Below are 23,100 nucleotides of genomic sequence, written 5' to 3'. Positions count from 1 at the left end.
AAAAAAAAAAAAAAAAAAAAAAAAAAAAGTGCAAAAATTAGCTGGGCGTGGTGGCACATGCCTGTAATTCCCAGCAACTCGGGAGGCTGAGACAGAATTGCTTGAACTCAGGAGGCAGAGGTTGCAGTGAGCTGAGATCCCATCACTGCACTTCAGCCTGTGGGACACAGCGAGACTCTCTCTCAAAACAAACACACACAAAAAAAAACAAAAAAAACAAAAAGAAGAAGAAGAAGAAGAAGAAGTTCTTTGCTTTTACAGAGATATTCAGATGGTTGTAAATAAAAACATATGTATAGATTTTTCTTTAAATAATCCATGGAGGAGAGAAGGTGGTGTGGAGTGTGGAAGAAATAAGATATTATGAATTATAGTTGCTAAAACTGGATGATGGGTATGTGAAGGTTCACTATGCTATTTCCTGTACTTTTATATACATTTTAAAAGTTCCAAAATAAAGTATAAAAAATAAAAACTACCAACTTTCCATATTATTTAGAGATACATGCTGAAATATTTATGAAGCAAATGGCATGCGGGCCGGTATTATGCCCTGAAAAAATAGTCCCAGGGCAGGGGAGAGTGGGAGGAAATGTGGATAAAACAAAATTGACCATATGTCAGTAACTGTTGAATGTCAATGATGGGCGCCTGAGGGCTCATTTCACTCTTCTTGCTACTGTTGCATATGCTTGAAATTTTTGATAACCAAAAGTTTTTCTAAATAGAGAATAATAGAAAGAAACAATAAAAGAGCAGAAACAAATAGAAATTGAAAAAATATGAAGAGGAATAATTCAACAAAGCTCAAATCTGTAACTTTTAAAAGATTAATAAAAACAAACCACTGGTATGACAAATCAAGAAAGCAACTGAAAATATAAAACACAGTATTAGTAATGAGAATGAAAATCACTTATAGATGTGCAGATGTAAAAAATAAGAAGACATCATAAACAAGTTTGTATGAATAAATTTGAAAATTTCGATAAAATTGACAAATTCCTAGAAAAAATACAACTTATCAAAAATGATCCAAAAAAAAAGGAAAACCTAAATATTCACCATGAACATTTAAAAAACAATTGAATCTGTAATAAAAAGTCCTTCCACAAAGGAAACCGAAGTCTTCAATGGCTTCACCAATGAGTTTCACCAAATAATCAGGGAACAAACACTTTTACTATTACTCAAACTATTTCGAAGAACAGGAAAAAGGGAACAGACTCCAACAGATTTTATGAGGCTAGCAAAATCTGGAGGTCAAACTCTGACAAAAACATTATGAGAAAGAAAATTAGGGAAAATATCAATTGATAGGTGTGAATTTCTAGCTCAAATGTGAGCAAACTAAATCTAGCAATAAATAAACATGATTATATATCATAACCAAGCAGGTTTTATTCTAGAAATGAAGAGTTTATCATTAGAAAATTAATTACAGCTGACCCTCCATTTCTGCAGGTTCTGTATATGTGGATTCAACCAACCATGGATTGAAATATAGTATTCAGTAGAAAAGAAAAAGACAAGAAAAAGGAGGGGAGGGGAGGGGGGAGGGGAAGGAAGGGAAGGGAGGAAATAATATTCAAATACTGTGCCATTGTATATAAAGGCTGTGAGCATCTGCAGATTTTGGTATCTGCAGGAATCCTGGAACCAATCTCTTCTGGATACTAAGGGATGACTGTACTGTAAGTCACCACATTAACATATTAAAAGGAATAATGGCTGGGCGCAGAGACTCACGCCTGTAATGCCAACTCGTTGGGAGGCTGAGGTGTGTGGATCACCTGAGGTCGGGAGTACAAGACCAGCCTGATCAACATGAAGAAACCCCATCTCTACTAAAAATATAAAATTAGCCGGGTGTGGTGGTACATGCCTGTAATCCCAGCTACTCAGGAGGCTGAGGCAGGAAAATTGCTTGAACCCAGGAAGTAGAGGCTTTGGTGAGCCAAGATCATACCACTGCACTCCAGCCTGGGCAACGAGAGCAAAACTACATTTCAAAAAAAGAAAAGAAAAGAAAAAAAAGAAAAGAAAAGAAAGAAAAGAAAAGAAAAGAAAGGGAGGGAAGGGAAGGGAAGGGAAGGGAAATGAAAGAAAAGAAAAGAAAAGAAAGATGATACAGTTTACTCAATAGATCAAAAAAAGAACTTGATAACATTAAAATCTACTTATTAAACATAATTTGCTAACTTTTAGCAAATTAGAAACAGAGCTAAATATTCTTTGTCTGATTCAATGTATTTACCCACGTCAAATTCTTGTTAATAGTCAAATACTGAAAGCTTCCTATTTGAAACTAGGGTTAAGAAAAGATGCCCACTCTTGCTATTCCTATTCAGCATTACTCTGGAGGTCACGGCCAGTGCGAGAAGAGGCGTGAAAGGTAAAAATAATTGAGAGGCTGAAACAAAACTATTTCTATAAGAGATGATTGTGAAAGTAACATAAAAAAGGAAATCTAAATTGAAATTAGAATTAATAGGAGAGTTTGGCAATACTGTACTAAATCAATATATAATAAACAATTATATTTTTATAATCCAATGGAATTATCAAATTAAATTTTAAAAAGATATCATGTAAAATAGCATAAAATGCATCTAGAAATAAATCTAAACATTTATTGGAATAATTTAAAAGATCTAAATAGAGAACCATGCCATATTTATAGATGGGAAGGCTCAATAGTTAAAAATACAAAAATGAAAATAAATCAATTACCTGCCAGTGGATGTATAGCTTGCAGGTAATTTCAAAGAAAATCCTGACCAATACAGGTTTTATTAGTGAAAATTCACAAGAGTAATTAAGATAGAACCAAGGCTGGGAGGTGATAGGACTTATCTTGCCAGAATTTTTATAAAGCCATATTAATCAGAACAGTGTGATACTAATGGATAGAGGATAACTTGGCCAATGTAACAGAAGAAAGTCTAGAGGCAGAGTTAGGAATATAGAGCTCTGTATAGGTAACACAGGTGATGCTGCAGAACCAGTGCAGAAAGGAACACCTTCTCAATAAATGATGCTGGAACCACTGGCCACCCACGTACCTAACATTTGTATGCGATATTTTATCATGTAGTTCCAAATATTTTCCAATGTCCATGATAGTTTCTCTTCAAGCCATGAAATACTTAGCAATGTGCTTTTGTTTCCAAGATAAGGTTTTGACGTTTTTGTTATCATTACCCTTTTGTTATTAATATTTGTGTATGGCCTGACTACGGGGTCCAATTTCATCGTTAGCCATGTGGGAAGCCAATGTTCTTATAACTCATGTTCCATTTCTTGTCAATACCCTAGAGAAGTCATGGCATAGGTCTCTAAGGGAACACGGTCCCTTTCAGATGAGGAACATGAGGAGTTTTGTTATGGGGTTGCTTGCACAAGCAGGAAGATGACACAGGATGCTTTCCCTGAGAGTAAAGGAGCTCATTATCTCTCCTTTCCCACACACAAATAACTTCTCCCTCTGTGTCCCTCTTCTTGTCAATAACATCACCATCATCCCTGTTACCCGAGCTCGAGACTGCTTACCCGACTGTCCATCCTCATATTTATTTCTGCCTCCACTCTTTTCTTCCAGGTCAGTACATCCCATGGGCCAGAAGATGGCCTCCAATGTCCTCTAGCAAAGTGTGCCAAGAACTGCTTGCTTGCTAAATCCAAGGGACAATTTTCAGTCCTTAACTTCCTTGACCTCTCAGCTGCATCAAAAGAATCGACAATTCCCTTCCTGAAACATTATCTTCCCTTGGCTTCCAAGGCTCCTTTTATTCTGGTTCTCACCTTACTTCTTTGGCCACATCCTTCACTCCCCTTCCCCCGCCCATTCCATAATTGCTCAGGTTCCATGGTTCTGGGCTGGGCCTTCTTCCGTTTTGACTCTATGCACGCTCTCTGCAGGTGATACATCTTATGGTAGCAATTACCATAGATGTGCCGAAGGCTTCAACACTTATCGAAGCCCAGATTATCTTGACTGATACCCAAATTTCTGTCACTTTACCGGTATCTATTCTTAAATATCTCCCAAGAGCTTCAAATTCACTTGAACTGACTTTACCATCTTTCCCTCTCAATACTCACCCCTCCGAACTGGTCCCTAACTCACTGAACCTTGCAATTGGTTACCTATGCCTGAGGGTCATCTCCCTCACCTCTGCATCCCAAAACCCAGTACATTTTATCTATCCCAAATTCCAGAAGATCCTATCTCCTACGTGGCTTTCATATCAGGTATCTTCTTTCCAGTTCCTCTGCCTTATATCAGGCCACCATTTCTTCTCTCCTGACCATTACTTCCTTTTTCTTTTTTAGATGGAGTCTTGCTCTGTTGCCCAGGCTGGAGTGCAGTGGTGCCATCTCAGCTCACTGAAACCTCTGCCTCCCAGATTCAAGCGATTGTCCTGCCTCAGCCTCCTGAGTAGCTGGGACTACAGGCACATGTCACCCGGCCTGGATAATTTTTTTGTATATTTAGTAGAGACAGGGTTTCACTGTGTTAGCCAGGATCGTCTCTATCTCCTGACCTCATGATCCGCCTGCCTCAGTCTCCCAAAGTGCTTGGGATTACAGGTGTGAGCCACCACATCTGGCCTTGATCATTACTTTCTAATTTGTTTTCTCTTTTCTTTTTTTGGAATTTCATCAATATCTTTTCCTTTTATTTTAGATTCAGGAGGTACGTGTGCCTGTTTGTTAACTGGGTATAATGTGCAACGCTGAGGTTTGGGGTACAAATGATCCTGTCATTCGGGTACTGACCATAGGACCCAACAGTTTCTCAACCCTTGCTCCTCCCTCCACCTCTAACAGTCCCCAGTGTCTATTGTTACCATCTTTACATCCATGAGTACCCAATGTTTAGCTCCCATTTACTAGAGAAAACATGCATTAATTTGCTTAGAATACTAGCCTTCAGCTGTATCCATGTTGCTGCAAAAAACGCCTTACCCTTTTTATGGCTGCATAGTATTCTATTGTGTGCACGTATAGATATAGATACAGATGATATAGATATAGATATATAGATATCATATTTCCTTTATCCAATCCATTGTTGATGGCCACCTACGTTGATTTCATGTCTTTGCTATTGTGACTAGCGCTGTGATGAACATGCAAGTGCATGTGTCTTTTGGTAGAATGATTTATTTTATTACGGGCATATACCCAATAATGGGATTGCTGGGTTGAACTGCAGCTCTGTTTCAAACTCCTTGAGAAATCTATAAACTGCTTTCCACAGTCTCCAAACGGGAGTTTTGCCAAACCATAGCTCTGTCAATGCCTCCAGGGTGGAGGTTCAGCCTGCTCCCATCTCTCTCTCTCTCTAGCTTCCTTTCTGATCTCCTCCTGCACCGCTGGCCACACTGTGCTGATCACCCCCACTCACCACCCTGCCTCCTGCAAGGGGACTTCTTTCAGCCTTCCCTGATGGCCCTAGCCTATGGACCTCCAAACATGTTGCCCAGAGAAACCTTAGTGCGCTCTTCACCATCTGCTCCCATCTCAGCTTTCATATTACTATTTTCAAAAAGCTTTCCATGGTTAGGATAAGCATTTCTCCTCGATGTTTCATAGCACCTATCACAGCACGGTCACTCATGACACTCAAATTCCGTGATCTATTTCTTTGTCTTCTCTACTGAACAGTAAGCTTCTAGTGGGTAAGGACCATCACTATAACTCACCATTCTATTTCAGATCTGCTGCAGTCCTTAGTGTCTAGTAGACAATAAATACGTGCTGTACAAATGAAGGCCTCCTACACACGTCTGCCATACTGACTGTACTTAAAGCATAAAGCACAACCTATCACCTTTCTTGAAAAGAAAACCAGTGATTTCCTCAATAAATGCTGAACAAAGTTCAGATGCTTCAGCCAGACATTCATGGTGTCCACAGTCTACGACAGCGACGTTTCTGGATATTGTTCACCTCCACACGTTCTGTTCTCCAGCCAACCTGAATGGCTCATATTTCGTGGTCATGTGCACCACCGACTTGCCCCTCCCTGCCCTGGCTTGGGCTCTTTTCCAAAATCAGTACATTTTCTCCACGTATCTCAGTCCTACTTAGCTTCTCATTTAGAACCCCACAACCACGTCACCTCTTCCATGACACCTTCTCTGATCTCACCCTCTGGAAATTGATTCCCCTTCTGTTGGCCGTTCATGACATTTGGTCTGCGTGCTTTTTTATGGGCCTCATCACTCTGCAGACTCTCTATTTAGGTTTGCCTTTTCTCACTCGGGGGGCAAGCTCCTTGGGGCAGTTAATGCATCTTTTTGAAAATCTGTGTGTATTGGTTGAATCTGAGGTGGGAGGATTGCTTGAGCTCAGGAGTTTGAGGCCAGCCTGGGCAACACAGAGAGAGCCTAACTCTACAAAAAATGTTAAAAATTGGTCAGGTGTGGTGATGCGTGCTTGTGGCCCTAGCTACTCAGGAGAATGAGATGGAAAGATTGCTTGAGCCTGGGAGGTTGAGGCTGAAGCGAGCCAAGAACAGGCCACTGCGCTCTGGCCTGGACAACAAAGTAAGATCCCGACTCAAAAAAAAAAAAAAAAAATAAAAAAAAAAAAAAAAAAAAAAAGAAGAAAATAAAGAATGGTATTCTAGCATCACAGTATGAAATTTACATCCTACTCTTGGCCAACGAAAGAAAATACAGATGCACTACGATTTTTGGAGAAGAGGTGGAATGGCTTGACCTAGCTAAACCAGAAGAATTTGTCCTGATGAAGGCATTCGATAGACAGAAAAGAGCATAGAAAATAAAAGTAGATACAAGCTGGCGAGCTCCTGAAATGCAGAGATTTGTTATACGGGGAATTCTTGTCTTTCATAGAACCTCCCTTCCCCAGCTGTCCTGTCCCTCCTTTCTGAACTGCACTGAAATCCAAGACTCCTGGAGTTCCTTAGCAGCCTCACAGGAGCCCCTGATCCCCTCCCACATACTGAATCACACTTGAAGTATCCCCTCATGAAGAGATATTTGGGAGGCATTACTGACCACCCCAAATGCCTGCAGTCATAGCAACAATCCGCTATATGCTCCAGAGGCATGTAATGCAGGCCTCAACGTTTACTCATTTTTTCATGCAGCAGTTACTGAACTTCACACCCGAGGGCTGAACTCTAACGATGCACAGTATTAGTTTCCCAGGTTTGCTGTACTACATTAGCATGAACTATGTGATTTAAAACAATAGAAACTCATTTTCTCACAGTTCTGGAGGCCAGATGTCTAAAATCAAGGTGTTGGCAGAGCTGTGCTCCCTCTGAATGCCTACGGCTAGAATCTGTTCCATGCCTGTCCTCTAGCTCCTGGTGGTTGCTGGTAGTCCTTGGCCAGCCTTGGCTTGGGGATGTATCACACCAATCTCTGCCTCCATCTTCCCATGGGGCTCTCCTCTTGGTGTCTTCTCATGGCCTTTGTCAAGGGATGCCAGTCACTTTACCTAGGGCCAACCCTTATCCCATATGCCCTCTTCTTAACTAATGACACCTTCAAAGACCCTACTGTCAAATAAGGTCATACTCTGAGATGCTGCATGGACACAAATTTTCAATGCAGTTCAGAAGCGAGGGACAGGACAGTTGGGGAAGGCAGGTTCTATGAGAGACACAAGAATTCCCCGTATAACAAATCTCTGCATTTCAGGAGCTCGCCAGCTTGTATCTACTTTTATTTTCTGTGCTCTTTTCTGTCTATCGAATGCCTTCATCAGGACAAATTCTTCTGGTTTAGCTAGGTCAAGGCCCACCTCTTCTCCAAAAATCTCAGTTCATATGTATTTTCTTTTGTTGACCAAGAGTAGGCTATAAATTTCACACTATGATGCCAGAATACCATTCTCTCTCTCTCTCTCTCTCTCGCTCTCTCTCTCTCTCTCTCTCTTTCCTTTTTTCTTTCTCTTTCTTTCTTTCTTTGTAACACAGTGGCGTGATCATGGCTCACTACAGCCTCAACCTCCCAGGCTCAAGCAATGCTTCCATTTCACCCTCCTGAGTAGCCAGGACCACAGACACATATCACCATGCCCGACCAATGTTTACAATTTTTTGTAGAGTCAGGGTCTCTCTGTGTTGCCCAAACACCTATGCTCAAGCAATCCTCCCAACTCAGACTCCCAATGGGTTGGGATTACAGGCATGAGCCACTGTGCCTGGCCTAGAACACCATTCTTGATGACCCATTTTTTTCAAATACTATCTTAAAGACTGGATTTTTCATACTTTCCTAGTTCTTATAGAGGATGAGTTTGTTCTCTATGAACTTTAAAGTCTGATGATGCAGGTCATACTCAGCTTCCTGGTCTGGGCCCTGAGTGGATCTCACTTCATGTCCATTATCCCTTCATTAGCCATGTGGGGGTCAGTGGAAGAGAGCCACTGGTTGGAGTCAGACACTCAATCAGCCTTTGGGAAGCCTCTTCCTTCTGCCAGTGTGGATGTCCTCTGAGATGCAAAGTCATGTTACAATCTGTCTGAGAAAAGTCAGTCTAAAGCCAGGACCAGCTATATAATTTGCAAGGTCCAGTACAAAATGAAAATGAGGGGCCCCTTGTTCAAAAATGATTCAAATTTCAAGGCAGTGCCTGCAGAGCATTAAAGCAGAATTGGGGCCCTTCTGGGCACAGGGCTCAGTGCCACTGCACAGCTTGCCTGCCCACGAAGCTGGTCCCGTCTGGAGTTGAAAACCAGACGTTACATTTCACAAGCAAACACTAACAGCATTTGGATTGTAAATTGCTTTGGATTTTCTCCACGACTGCTTCCCTCCATTAGGAGAGATCATCAAAAATGATGGCAGCTGATTGAGAACTATATAAATGGTTTACACAATGAATAATAAATTCCAGATTAAAATGTCATTAAAAAAAAAAAAAAAAAAAAAAACCTTTAGCAGCCCACTGGTGAATACCCTTGTACCGGTATAATGAGACTCACTTTCAGGACAGAAAAAGATGAGGCCTCTCTTTGGAGAATGGAATTCTTACTCTGTGGGTTCTTAGGCCAGTTGCTGTTGATTGGAAAGATGGTTTACTCTGTTTTATGCTTGTAGTTTGCTGCAGATGTCAGCCTAATAGCTACTGATGATGGTGATGGCTCTTCCCTCTGCATTTTCCCCACCCCACACTTTTGGCGTGAGTCTGGGAGGGCTGGGGTCGCTGGACTTCGGTCAATAGGAAGATACAGAGCATCTTACTTGTACATGGCACCATGCCAACATTTTGTAAGAGAATTCTGAGATCTTCTTTGTATCAGAATGTAGGATGCCTTGCAGGTCCACACAAACTATAAGCAACCTCCAAATCTGGATAAGGTTGTATTAATAAGATCAGACTAAAGGCCAGAGAGAAGGCTCCAGAATGGGCTGTTTCTCAAGAAGCAGCATCCTCTCTGGGAAGAAATCATGAGAAACTTCCCAAGAGATGGTACCTGGGACATCACCAAGAAATATGAAGGCATCGGACTTTTTCTTCCCTGTTCTGTTGCTCCTCACCCCGTATCTCCTTGGCTGCTGTATCTTTAAGCTCCGTGAACAGACCTTGGTTTCTCTTCTAACGGCATCATGGATCTTCGAAATCTACATCATCAGGCTTGTCTTTGCCAACACAGGCTTAGCCTACCACTCACACCTAACCCCCTCCAGAAGAGTAGGCACATACGAAAATCTGGTTTGTCATGGAACACCACTGCCCTGAACATAAGGATTGGAACCCAGTCTAACTTCAGAAGCTATTCTTTACATCTAGCATAATGCCCTGCCCAAAGTAGGTAGTCAGTAAATTTTTTTTTTTTAGATGGAGTCTTGTTCTGTCACCAGGCTGGAGTGCAGTGGCGCGATCTCGGCTCACTGCAACCTCTGCCTTTCATGTTCAAGTGATTCTCCTGCCTCAGCCTCCCGAGTAGCTGGGATTACAAGGATGCACCACCACACCCAGCTAATTTTTGTATTTTTAGTAGAGGCAGGGTTTCACCACGTTGGCCAGGATGGTCTCGATCTCTTGGATGGTCAATAAATATTTGAGGAAAACTTCAGCACCATGAGTGATAGCTTTTTTTGTTTTTACAAAAAAAAATTGTTGAGTGTTTTATTAGCAAATATATTTCCAGTCTGGCTTTTAAGTGTGAGAGAACTCAACACATCTCTTGATAGTGAAGCACAGACTGCCTTGGGATGTTTAAAAATTCTTTTACTGTTATTTAACAATTGCGCGGTGCTCTATTTTAACTCATCATGGGGTTATTTTTACTTTCCTTTGTCTTCAATTAAAATAAAACTCATTGAGGGAAAAAAATATGATTTTGTACATTCTCCATAGCAATCCAGCAGAATAGGCATCTAACAGTTCTTTTGTTTTTTGTTTTGTTTTGTTCTGTTTGAGACGGAGTCTCGCTCCATCACCCAGGCTGGAGAGCAATGGCATGATCTCGGTTCACTGCAACCTTCATCTCCTGGGTTCAAGCAATCCTCCTGCCTCGGCCTCCCAAGTAGCTGGGACCACAGGCACGCACCACCATGCCCAGCTAATTTTTTGTATTTTTAGTAGAGGCAAGGTTTCACCGTGTTAGCCAGGATGGTCTTGATCTCCTGACCTCGTGATCCACCTGCCTTGGCCTCCCAAAGTGCTGGCATTATAGGTGTGAGCCACTGCACCCAGCCCAGACAGTTCTTTTGATTTCTGGTTCTGTAGCCCACTACTGTTCTTCCTTTAATTTTGTCACTTTCTCCACCTCTACCTAATCAGATATTCCCTGACTTCTGGAACTTTTGATGTGCCCTTTAATATTTTAAAAGGTGAAGCCATCTAGAAAATAATGTTAAGTGGACGGAAAGCACACTACTGAAATAAATGCTTAGAATAACATTTAAGGACACCGAATAAAGGAAACACTGGAAAAGCCATCTGAGTGTAGCAAAAGTACAACACGGTCAGGAACAAAACATACCGACTTTGGGAGGGAGGGATGGTAGTAGGGTTGGTGGCTGCGACATTTTTCTTCCTAATTAAGAAAACGAGGCCAGATGCGATGGCATATGTCTGTAGTCCCAACTACTTGGGAGGCTGAGGCAGGAGGATTGCTTGAGCCTGGGAGGCTGAGGCTTCAGTGAGCTATGATGGTGCCATTGCACTCCAGCCTAAGCAACAGCGTGAGACCCCGTCTCAAAACAAAACAGAAAAAGAAAAGATGAAAAGAAAAAACATGTTCTGAAGCAACTGTGACAACAGGTTAAACATTTTAAAATCTGGGTGGTGGGTTCTGTTATGTAAAATATTCTAAGATGATGTTTTAATTGTTCAATTTGGGGAGGCCGTGAAAAATTTGGTCCCAGACATGCCACTGTATGGCATGCAGTGCTGAGACCATTGGACACTGCAGAACGAGCAGCTTCCGTTTCACGATGGAACGTGAGGCAGGTGGAAGGAAGCAAACGTCTCTCTATTACGAGACCGTCTTTGGTCTCATGAGGCAATTCCTTGAAAGGGCAGGAAAGAAAACTAAGGCCTCGATCCTACCTCAATCGTCCATATATACACCACACCCCCAAAAAGCACTTTCAAGAAGAAGCGTGCATTTATTTAAATCTTCCATGTAAAACCTCTATGAATTCCTCATTCTGACCACTTCCACTCAGTTTCTTTCACCCTTCATGGAAAAATAACTTAAAAACATTACTATTTGACAACTTTAAGATATCTTGCAAGTCAATAAGAAAAAGAGATGAATATGTCAGTAAAAAATGGGCATAGGACAGGAATTGATAATCTCAGATGTAATACAACTGGTTAACAAGCCTATAACAAAATCAAACTTAATTAAGACATTGAGACGTTCTGTGAACGATTAGATGGGCAAAGATTAAAAATACGAGAATACTGAAAGTTGCTGAGATGTGCTAGAGAGTAGTAAGAATATAAGTGGATGAAAACTTTCTAAGAACCTGAAAACTTTCTCAGAACCTCCAGAAATCCCTCCTAAAAACAATGTAACATTATTTATTATAATAAATGAACGCACAAAAGTGAGTTACATGGCCAACACTCAGAGAATTAATACATTAATTATTATATCATTATGAAATGGAATATTTTGGCCATCAATATACTCATTAAAAATGCTCAGGAAAAAAAAAATGCTATACTGTTTTTTTTTTTTGAGATGGCTCTGTCACCCTGGCTGGAATGCAGTGGCATGATCTCGGCTCACTGCAACCTCTGCTTCTCAGGTTCAAGTGATTCTCCTGCCTTAGCCTCCCAAGTAGCTGGGATTACAGGCACGCACCAACACACCCAGCTAATTTTTGTTTCCAGTAGAGATGGGGTTTCGCCATGTTGGCCCGGCTGGTCTTGAACTCCTGACCTCAGGTGATTTGCCCACCTCAGCCTCCAGCAGTGCTAGGATTACAAGCATGCTCAGCCATGCTATATTATTAATTAGTAGACTACAAACCAAATGTAGTATAATCTCAGCACTGTTTATATATTCATTATATAAACAGAAAATAAAACTAAATGTGCTGGAATTGTACCTCTAGTAGCTCTGGGTAGAGGGATTATGGATTTAAATATTTTTTTTCCCATTTCCCCCCCTAGTTTTCTATATTGGGTTACATTTTCTAATTCAGTAATTACAAAATAAACACTATTTTTAAAACAGAAAGAGAAGTCGCTATTGCCCCAAATAATCTACCCGGGGAATTTCAAATCTAATTCACTGCAAACATAGTTCAGCTAGTCAGATACGTCTTAGCTTAGCAAGTTGCCTTGTTCAAATCTCCCATGTTCAGGAGTTGCTGGGTGTTCTCTGCCCCATGCTACGCAGTATAGGGAGAATGTTTGACTCCAGGCTTCCTGTAAGATACCAGTGTTGGTCACCATGTCTAGACAGTTTTTTGTTTTTGGTTTTCTTTAGAGTCTCGTTCTGTCACCTAGGCCGGAGTGCAGTGGCACCATCTCAGCTCACTGCAGCCTCCACCTCCCAAGTTAAAGTGATTCTCCTGCCTCAGCCTGCCAAGTAGCTGGGACTACAGGCGCATGCCACCATGCCCAGCTAATTTTTGTATTTTTAGCAGAGACGGGGTTTCACTATATTGGTCAAGCTGGTCTTGAGCTCCTGACCTCATGATCTGCGCACCTCATCCTCCCAAAGTGCTGGGATTACAGGTGTGAGCCACTGTGCCCAGCCTCTAGACAGTTTTTAAAATCTCTGCTGGGGTAGACTGAGGCAGAAGGAAGTCCATCGTCTTCACCTTTGTGTTTTCTGCTCTTTTAAAAATCTTCTTAATATACTGAATGTGCTTAGCTGAATTCACACTTCTTGTGGACTGCCGAGCTGAAAGGAACTGCTGTATGCCACATTTGATTGCCTAACAAGACCACATTCTGCTTTAAAGGTTGCTTGGGTTCTGCTGTAACTTAAAAAGGAAGGCCTGAGTGTTTCACCCTAAGAAACATCTACCGGTGGCGGATGTGGTCATTTGAACACTTTCAAGACACGCTTAAAATGGAAACCATTTCAAAACAGTCACGGCAGCAAGAGAGCCCAAAAGAAGCTCACTAAAAAACCTCATCATGGAAGGAGCAAGAAATTAAATACAATAAGCATTTTCCCTTTTAGCATAAAAGTACGCAAGAGAAAACATGATCTCTGGGACCCGAGGTATGCCTGAAACACATTTTATGCTGAAATCAGATCCTAACGTCAAATCAGCTAGATCTTCCACATTTCTACCACATCCCCACTGCTAACCTTAGCCCCAAATTAATTCAGGATTCCAAGCATAGCTGGCATGCTTGGGTTTGTCTGGGTAAGTTAAATGGTCAAAAAGTATTAGCCAAATTCCTATATACAGAGTCCTGTACCTGGTATGCCAAACACGAAGGAAAACACAAGTGGAGATCTGCTTACAAAGTCAATAATCTCACGTAGGGGGAGAGTCTGGGGTAGGCTATGCCGGAAGGCTGGTCTAAGATGCAGAATTGAGAGGCTGGAGAGAATAATGTCTGGAACAGCAAACATTCCCTCAAAGGACCAGACAGTAACACTTGACGCTTTCAGGGTCTAGGCCAAGAGGTAAAGTGAAAGCTATCATATAGGTACTTATAAAAACCATTTAAAGAGGCTGGGCACGGTGGTTCACGCCAGTAATCCCAGCACTTCAGGAGGCTGAGGCAGATCATGATGTCAGGAGTTCGATACCAGCCTGATCAACATGGTGAAACCCCATCTCTACTAAAAATACAAAAATTAGCCAGGCACGGTGGCAGGTGCCTGTAGTCCCAGCTACTCAGGAGGCTGAGGCAGGAAAATTGTTTTAACCTGGGAGGCAGAGGTTGTAGTGGCCCAATATTGCACCACTGCACTCCAGCCTGGGCAATAAAGCAAAACTGTCTCAAAAAACAAACAAACAAACCAGAAAACCATTTAAAATGTAGCCATTTAAAAATATAAAAAGCATTATTTCTTCACAAGTCCATTAAAAAATCCATGCTTGTATTGGTCCTAGGGCCTCAGTGTATGGACCCCTGGCTAAGTGTCACTTTAATGTAAATGAGTTTTTATTTTCATTTTAAGTTCTGGGGTGCGTGTGCAGGATGTGCAGGTTTGTTATATAGGTAAATGTGTGCCAGGGTGGCTGCTTGCTGCACCCATCAACCCACTGCCTAGGTATTATGCCCAGTATGCATTAGCTATTTCTTTTTTTGAGAGAGTCTCACTCTGTTGCTCAGGTGTGATCTCAGCTCACTGCAAGCAATTCTCTTGCAATAAGAATTCTCTTGCAATGAGAATCCCAGGTTCAAGCAATTCTCTTGCCTCAGCCTCCCAAGCAGCTGGGACTACAGGCGCACGCTGCCATGCGCAGCTAATTTTTTGTATATTTTTAGGTAGAGATGGGGTTTCACCATGTTGCCCAGGCTGGTTGTGGACTCCTGAGCTCAGGCAATCTGCCCACCTCGGCCCCCCAAAGTGCTGGGATTACAGGTGTGAGCCCCCACGCCTGGCGCATTAGCTATTTCTTAGTGCACTCCCGCACTTCCCGCCCTCCCCTGACAGGCCCCAGTGTATGCTGTTTCCTCACGTGTCCATGTGTTCTCACTGGTCAGCTCCCACTTATAAGTGAGAACATGCGGTGTTTGGTTTTCTGTTCCTGCATTAGTTTGCTGAGGATAATGGCTTCCAGTTCCATCCATGTCCCTGCAAAGGACACGATCTCATTCGTGTTTTGTTTTGGTTTTGTTTTTTTGAGACAGAGTTTCGTTCTTGTTGCCCAGGCTCGAATGCAATCAGTCTTGGCTCACTGCAACTTCCGCCTCCCAGAAATAAGAGATTCTCCTGCCTCAATCACCAGAGTAGCTGGAATTACAGGTGCCTGCCACCACGCCTGACTCATTTGTGTATTTTTAGTAGAGATGGAGTTTTACCATATTGGCCAGGCTGGTCTCGAACTCTTGACCTCATGATCCACCTGGCCTCCCAAACTGCTGGGATTACAGGTGTGAGCCACTGTGCCCAGCTGATCACATTCCTTTTTCTGGCTGCATAGTATTCCATGGTGTATATGTACTACATTTTCTTTATCGAGTCTGCCATCACTAGATATATACACAAAGGAATACAAATCATTCTATTATAAAGATACCTTACATGCATATGTGCATTGTAGCACTATTCACAATAGCAAAGACATAGAATCGACGCAACCACCCATCAATGAGTTTTTCTTCTATAAAATGAGGAAAATACCCTAATTATCCAACATGATTGTTTTGAAGATCCAACGAGGAAACAAATGTGAAAAAACCATGATCGATGTACAATTTCTCTACCAACACAAGGCATAATTATGAACACTATTACACACACAGACAAGTTTCATCATAAAAAACCTGACATGGGTCCTCTCAACTGATGGGTCACATGGTCACAAAAGATTAAAATATATGCGGAATACTCTCACAAAAAGAATAGGAGATGATCCCATGTGGTGGCTTGCACCTATAATCCCAACATTTTGGGAGGCTGAGGTGGGCAGACGGATCAATCCCTTGAGCCCAGGAATTCGAGACCAGCCTAGGCAACATGGCAAAACCGTGTCATTACAAAAAGTACAACAAATTTAGCCAGGCGTGGTGGTACGTGCCTGTAGTCCCAGCTACTCAGGGAGCTGAGAGGTGAGAGGTCGCCTGAGCCTCAGAGATTGAGGCTGCAGTGGATTGCGATCGTGCTTCAGCCTGTGCGACAGAAGAAGACGGTCGCAGAAAAAGAATAGGAGACGGGTGTATTTCATAAAAATGACCTGGAAAATAACACTGCAATCCCCATCTAGACTGAGGATTAGAGATGGGCAAAAAGTGTGGAAATTGGCTTTAAACCCCAGTGCATTTCTTTATCCACAAACTCCACACTTCCCTCTCATTTCCCTGTGTGCTTTCTTGAAGCTGGTCCCGTATTCTGACCATAAATCCAAAAGATAAGTGCTCAAAGCTTCCCACCATGGCAATACAATGTACATAGGAAATCTAACTCACACTTGGCTTAATATAACTTGTACACAGCAGGCACTAACAACATGCATGTTGGAAGATAATTCAGCTGACTCTGCTTTGAAGGAACCGATTACAAATACAGACCAGGTGAAATGACTTATTTGCCCAGTTTCAGAGAAAAGTCCAAAACAATAACAATGTTTTTTTATGTTGATGAAATTGAAAAAATTTCTCTAGAGCTCAATATTTAGTAATGCTTTCATTCAAAAGCAAACAACAACCAATTTTTTCAGAAGTGCGTTGTCATGGCTTTTCCTCTATTTGATGTGATGTGATATTAACTAATGACTAAATCTATGGCAATTACCTGCCAATAGATTCAGGCTCTATCTTCAAAAGGATACTAAATGTTTGTCAACCTTTGTCCATAAGCAGAGCTCTCGCTTATCGGCTTCTGGATCCAGATTTAATAAGTATTAAAAGGTATTTTACAAAAAAAAAAAAGCAAAATACAAAAACCTTTAAAACAAAATAGAGAGTCTAGCCATGAAAACTGCCCAATGAACATACATACAACTGAATTATTTGCATTTCTAATTACTCTTTCTTAGCCCTTAGGTTCTACAGTCCATCTATTTCTCCTTACTATTTGTGGGTGCTCAGGCTCTGTGCATTGCAACAGTAGCAACTGGCTTTCAATTACTCATAAACTTTGTAACAATCTGTTTTCCCCTCTAAATTGGCAGGAAACCCCTTGCTTTTCCCAGTCTCAATATGCACAAGTTACAACTCTCACTCTGGTAGAAAAGCAGACATGTGGATTCACTCTGGTAAAATCTCTGACTTAACGCCATTTCAGAAGTGAGAAGGCAATGCAAATACATTTGATTTGCTCATCGTCATCATCTCTCCATCATTTGATTTCTGCATCATACAGCCAATTTATTCATCATAACCACCTACAGAATGTGCATGTATCACTCACACCGTGTTTGCTCCCTGTTCCTGGAAAATAAATGATCGAGACAAATTCGAGTATTTGACACTTCTTCCATTTCAAAAAAATAAAAGGATCAATTTAAAGCCCTTCATTACCGTCCCTAAGAAGAGCAGACGGGAAATTAAAGGGCTGTCAACAAGGAAAGGAGTTTTCCTTTAGAATACTTTGATTTCAACAGGATATCAGCAGACACAATTACAAGCACTCACATTCTTACTTTTAAATTAAAACTTTAAAGGATTCAGATTGTGGATTTTACCCTCAGCCACTGGGGGCCGACTTAGCAGGAAAATCATAGGTGACTTGATGGATGGATGGAAAGAAGGAGAGGGAGGAAGGGAGGGGCAATTGGTTGAAGGCATATGTACATTCACCTGAGAAAACTACCAGGTAAGAACAGCTACCTCCAAAAATTCAAACCCAATCAAGTCAAATCCTGATTTCATTCTAGCCCATGGCATAGAAAGAAGAGACACTATTCTCAAATTGCCTAAGCTGTAAAAATTCCAGAGTTGTTACTCCAACTGGTCAATCTGAAATGTGTAAACATGTATTTAAATTTTGTAAATACATATTTAGACCAGGTGTGTGGGTGTGTGGGTGTGTGGGTGGTGGGGACAGTCAGGCAATATGGTTCCTGGCTGTTATTGATTCTGTGTAGCGGAGTTGAGATTTCAAACGGGCAACGTCCCTCGTTCCTCTTCACCTCAGCCAGACCCGAAAATATTTTGTCCCACTGCATAAGAGAAAACAGAAAGCAGGATTTTAATTTTTCTTAGGGAGCCCTGCACTCTGAATTTTACAAGAGCCAAAGTATGCACTTCCAAAAGCATTTACTTGAGAGGAAAAAAAAATAGCGATTCAGGGATTAATGGGAAATGGAGAGGGGCCGGCCCTGATGGATTTATTTTCACTCCAGAATGAAAATCCGATGCAATCACTTACAAAAGGAGATGGTTTCACACCTCCATCGTTGTATTTTCTTTCTGAATGCTGTGTGCCCCTTCCCTTCACACACGTATGAATGTCGGGTACAGGGTGGCATGTTTGTCCCCAAGCCATCACTATACAGAAACATTGTGCATTTTCCCCCTCTGCTTCGTACATTTCTTGCTCTGAAAACGCTTTGCTTTCCTGGGGATAAAAGCACTCCAAGGCACCTTTTTGTTATTGTTTACCCACAGGAAAAACAAACAGTCTGTTAACTGAAACACTACATTAAAGGATAAACTTCTTAGCACTGAACTTACAAAATTATCTTTCCCATTTCTGGAATGTTCTGAATTTATAGTGTGATTAAATTAAACAATACTTTGTTAAAGGAACAGGATGATAAATAGAACCTCCCAATAAAAATGATCAGGCTGGGACAGACAGGGCTGGTTAAATATCTTGGCAAGGAACAAGTATGTTTATTTTCTTAACACTAGTTTAGGATTCTGTTTATTTGGTGACAAATATTTTGGTTTAGATACACAGATTCTGAATTCAAAGGATTGTCAAAAGCCAGGGGCTTGGGAAGCCGAGCGACTGTATTTCAGGGCTTAGGACGGCACTGCAGCCTCTGACAACAGGAAGACTCTGAGACAACCTTTCTCTTGCACCTACCTGATGGAGGCTTTGTCAGCTGCTGCTGGAACCTCAACTGGGGCAGAAACAGCTGAAACATCAACTCAAGCTGTCACTCCCGTGATAGGTCTCATAAATCCAGATTAAACCTTTCTGTTTGTTTGCCGATCTTACTTTGTTTTTGAAAAGCAGGAGGAAGAAGGAGGGTTAGAAAAGCAGGGTTTTTCTGTTTTTGTTTTTGATGACTGCCCACAAATTCCCCGGGTTCTTCTCAGATGGGCAGGACAATCATTTATTCACTCAACAAACCTTTCCTCAAGGCATGGGGACCGTGGATGGGCAAGACATGGATGTGGAGAGAAGAGGGTCACTGATTCCTGGGGGCTTTTAGTTTCCCCTAAAACAGACATGAATAAAAATGCTTTTGTCTCAAGCATTGTAGATGGTTTGGGGGAGAAACAGGTATTTCTCATGAAACCACACGTGTTAGAACACAATCCTCATTAATAATCCTTTCTATTTGATTTTATTCATGTTTTCCATAGAAAATATAAATTTGCCTGAAAAATATTACACATAATAATTTTGAAACTGAATAAAATTGAACAAGATGAAACCCAACTTCTGAAACATAAGGCGATAGTGTAGCAACCACACACTCTTCTGTGATTGAAAAGAAAACACCTCCTAAAATTATGCAGTGAAGGTCTGATTAGGAGTTTCTGGCAATTGTGTGCAAACAAAGTCAGGATTCTCAATTATACTTCATTTACACTGCCATTCTAATATTGTAAATTGTTTAATCTTTTTTTTTGTTCTTTAACATTGAAAGCCAATTTAATAATTTATTCTTATTTCTGCACCCTCTACAACTCACTTTTATTATTTTGAAAAGGGAAAAACATAATCCTACAAATGTAAATGGATTTCTCTCTAAATATTTTAAATCTCCCGGAAAATAACCATTTACACGCAAGCCCCCACCCCCCCACCCCACACACACACACTCAACTTCTCACAAGGTATGACAGGCTATCTTTTTAAACCATCTTTGGGCTATATTACTGTAAAATAATTCTGTTAATAATGCTGAAAGACAGCAATTATACATAACATGCTTTCTTCATTTATAAACCACGTTGGATTTAGGTTTGTAAATATTTGAGGCAAATAACTCATCACAAACTGAGCATGGTGGAGAATTTTGGGAAACTAAAGGCAATTAAAAACTGCACATGCATAAAAAAGTTATTTGGGGAGAAATTCCTACCTGGGCTTTTGACACTTGCAATGATTTTTTTTTTTTAAAGGGCAATGTGGTGTTTTAAAATTTTAATTTAGTTAAAGAAAACTCAACCCCAAAAAGCTGTTCTATTGCATTGAAACCTCACGAGGCAAGCTTCAGTCCTGAGCAAACAATAGCAGCTGCATTTATAAACCCTTGAAAAAAGGGTTTATAATGCAAACGCTGCCGTGACCTTAACTCCAGAGGTGCAAACACGCTGCTGTAATAGGAAAATTATGCATTAAAACAGAATGGGGTGCCCAGAATGTTTTAAGATTTCTATTTGATCATGTTTTGTAGCTTTTCCAGTTTCAAATAATAAATAAACTTATGCAGTTGAATGAGAAGGAACGCTTCTGTTTCCTCAAAACACTTAAAATGGGTGAAATGTATGGTATGTAAATTATATTACAATAAAGCTGTTTAAAAGCAAAACAAAATGAGGCATATTTCCACTGTAAACAGGAATTGGAGAGTATGAGGACCATCCTATCAGCAATCAGAAAACAATGACTGCTTGGTGATGAGGGATTTTCAAACTCTAAGAAAACTCATAAAATAGCACCAATATTTGCCAATGTTACATGAAATTAGCTGCATTCTGCACGCAGAGAAACACCCACTCCAAACATGGCAAAATAATTTGCTTTTGATAGCTTTTGATGCAATTGAAAAAAATGATTTTGATGAAATTAAAAAAAAAGAAATATGGATTTAGGATAGTAAGGAGAAGATGAGGGGATATTTCAATGAAACTCCATATACTTTATTATTCATTCTCAGAGAAAAAAATTATGAGAGGAGAAAATTCTCTAAGAGGAAAGACTAATAAGACAACAAGCGGGAGGATTTCCTTCTATCAGAATTTGGGAAATGACGAGAGAGAAAAAGCAAGTTTGCATTTATATGGTGAAAATTAAAATTTAGATTTTAGAAGATAAATACTGGTTATCTGTTATACGGAAAAACAAATCCAGACTTCCCTTATTTCCTATGGATCAAAACAATTTCACCTGGACCCGCCAGAGCTGCATCCCCTTTGGGGAAACTGAGGCTCGTGTGGACCATAAATAATGCCATTTCCTAAGCTCTGATCCACCCAGGGCTCCCACTCAGGGTTTTTCCTTACTCTCCGTAATAAAAATAAACATCTGGATAAAATAATAAAGAAAAAATATTGGCTCCTTATTTATTTTCATTTACACAAAGAAAGTAAAATTATTTTTAGCTTTGCTTTTTTTTTTTGGAGGTGAGGCAGAAGTCTCAGATTCACACTGAATAGCGCACTTACTAGGAAAACAGGTGAATGTTTCCAGAAGCAGGAGGGTTGTGATTTGCTCTTTTTGGAACAAAGGTGATTTTTTTTTTGCCTTTTTTAAATTGCATTTTAGGTTTTGGGGTACATGTGAAGAACATGCAAGATTGTTGCATAGGTACACACACGGCAGTGTGATTTGCTGCCTTCCTCCCCATCACCTATATCTGGCATTTCTCCCCATGCTCTCTCTCCCCAACTCCCCACTTCCCCAACTCCCCACTCCCTGAGGTTACATGAGAGTGAAGTTGGAAGAAATTGTCCCAGCACAGGCATGGTGAGATCTTGATCCTCCCTAAAAATATCCTCACAGGGTCCTAAATGGAGTGTTATGGCTACTTTGAAATATTTCTGGAGGGCCCATTTTATGGAGATTGTGTGCCCTGTTTCAATGGGCATGGCGTTCAGGATTGGTGCCTGCATCTGTGCATTTCACAAGTAGTACTGTGTAAATAACCCTAGGCCCATTAATCTGGCAGAAACAACCAAGAGCCGAGTTCCTGCTGCTGTAGCAGGGGGAGAGTGTGGTCACAGCGCCACCAATGTCCTAACAACACCAGCCTCTGGCATCTGAACCTTAACCTCTTTGACATCCTCAGCACACTGCTTGCTGTTTTCTATTAGAACTTTTCTTTAGATCCAAAGATCAAGCAATACAATGAATCCGGGCCTTCTGCTACCTCCATCTTCTGTCGTCTGAAATGAGGCACTAAACGTTAAGGTTTAGGTAATATCCTTGGTAATATCTATGTCTGGAAAGAAAAGGATGAAGCATTCTTCCTGACAAAAGAGGGAAAAAGAATAGGTGGGAACAGAGGGAACCTGACCAGCCACATTTCACACACAAACGTAAGTGAGGTATACGGGGCAGAAGTGAGGTTGGTGATGAAAGCCTTGGTCTGGTCAGGAACATCTCTGACTGGTCATCCAGCAATTTAAAAATAAAATTCGGGAGTTTGAACATAATATGGAAACAGCTCAGATTTGGAACACAATTTTCCCAGGAGTGGACAGACTTCCAGCACTGAAACAGAGCCTCTTATTTTGAACATATCATTTCTTTCTCTTGTTGATTTTTTGGAAAATGTAAATACCATTTGGTTCCCCTTTTTTCTCCTTTTTTGTTTTTATCTCGAGTAAAAGCTTAAAATGAAAAATGAAAAGATTCTACGGGCACTATATATCCAAGAGAAAAGCTAACACTGAAGGGAATACATGTCTCCACTTTTATTGCTTTCTCTCAGGGCTGAAATCAGGGAAGATCTGAAAGGATCTTATTTCCCAGCTCTTTTTGCTGGAATCTGGAAATTTTGACTGCTCTACAGGAGAAAAGACTGGGTAACCGCGCCTCACCTTTATGAATAGAAAGTGTGTCGGCTGTGTTTTCATGATGAAAACTGATCTAAGTAA

Source organism: Cebus imitator, unplaced genomic scaffold, assembly GCF_001604975.1.
Source record: "Cebus imitator isolate Cc_AM_T3 unplaced genomic scaffold, Cebus_imitator-1.0 Scaffold118, whole genome shotgun sequence".
In the NCBI taxonomy this organism is placed as follows: domain Eukaryota; kingdom Metazoa; phylum Chordata; class Mammalia; order Primates; family Cebidae; genus Cebus; species Cebus imitator.
Note: the sequence above shows the minus strand (reverse complement) of the source record.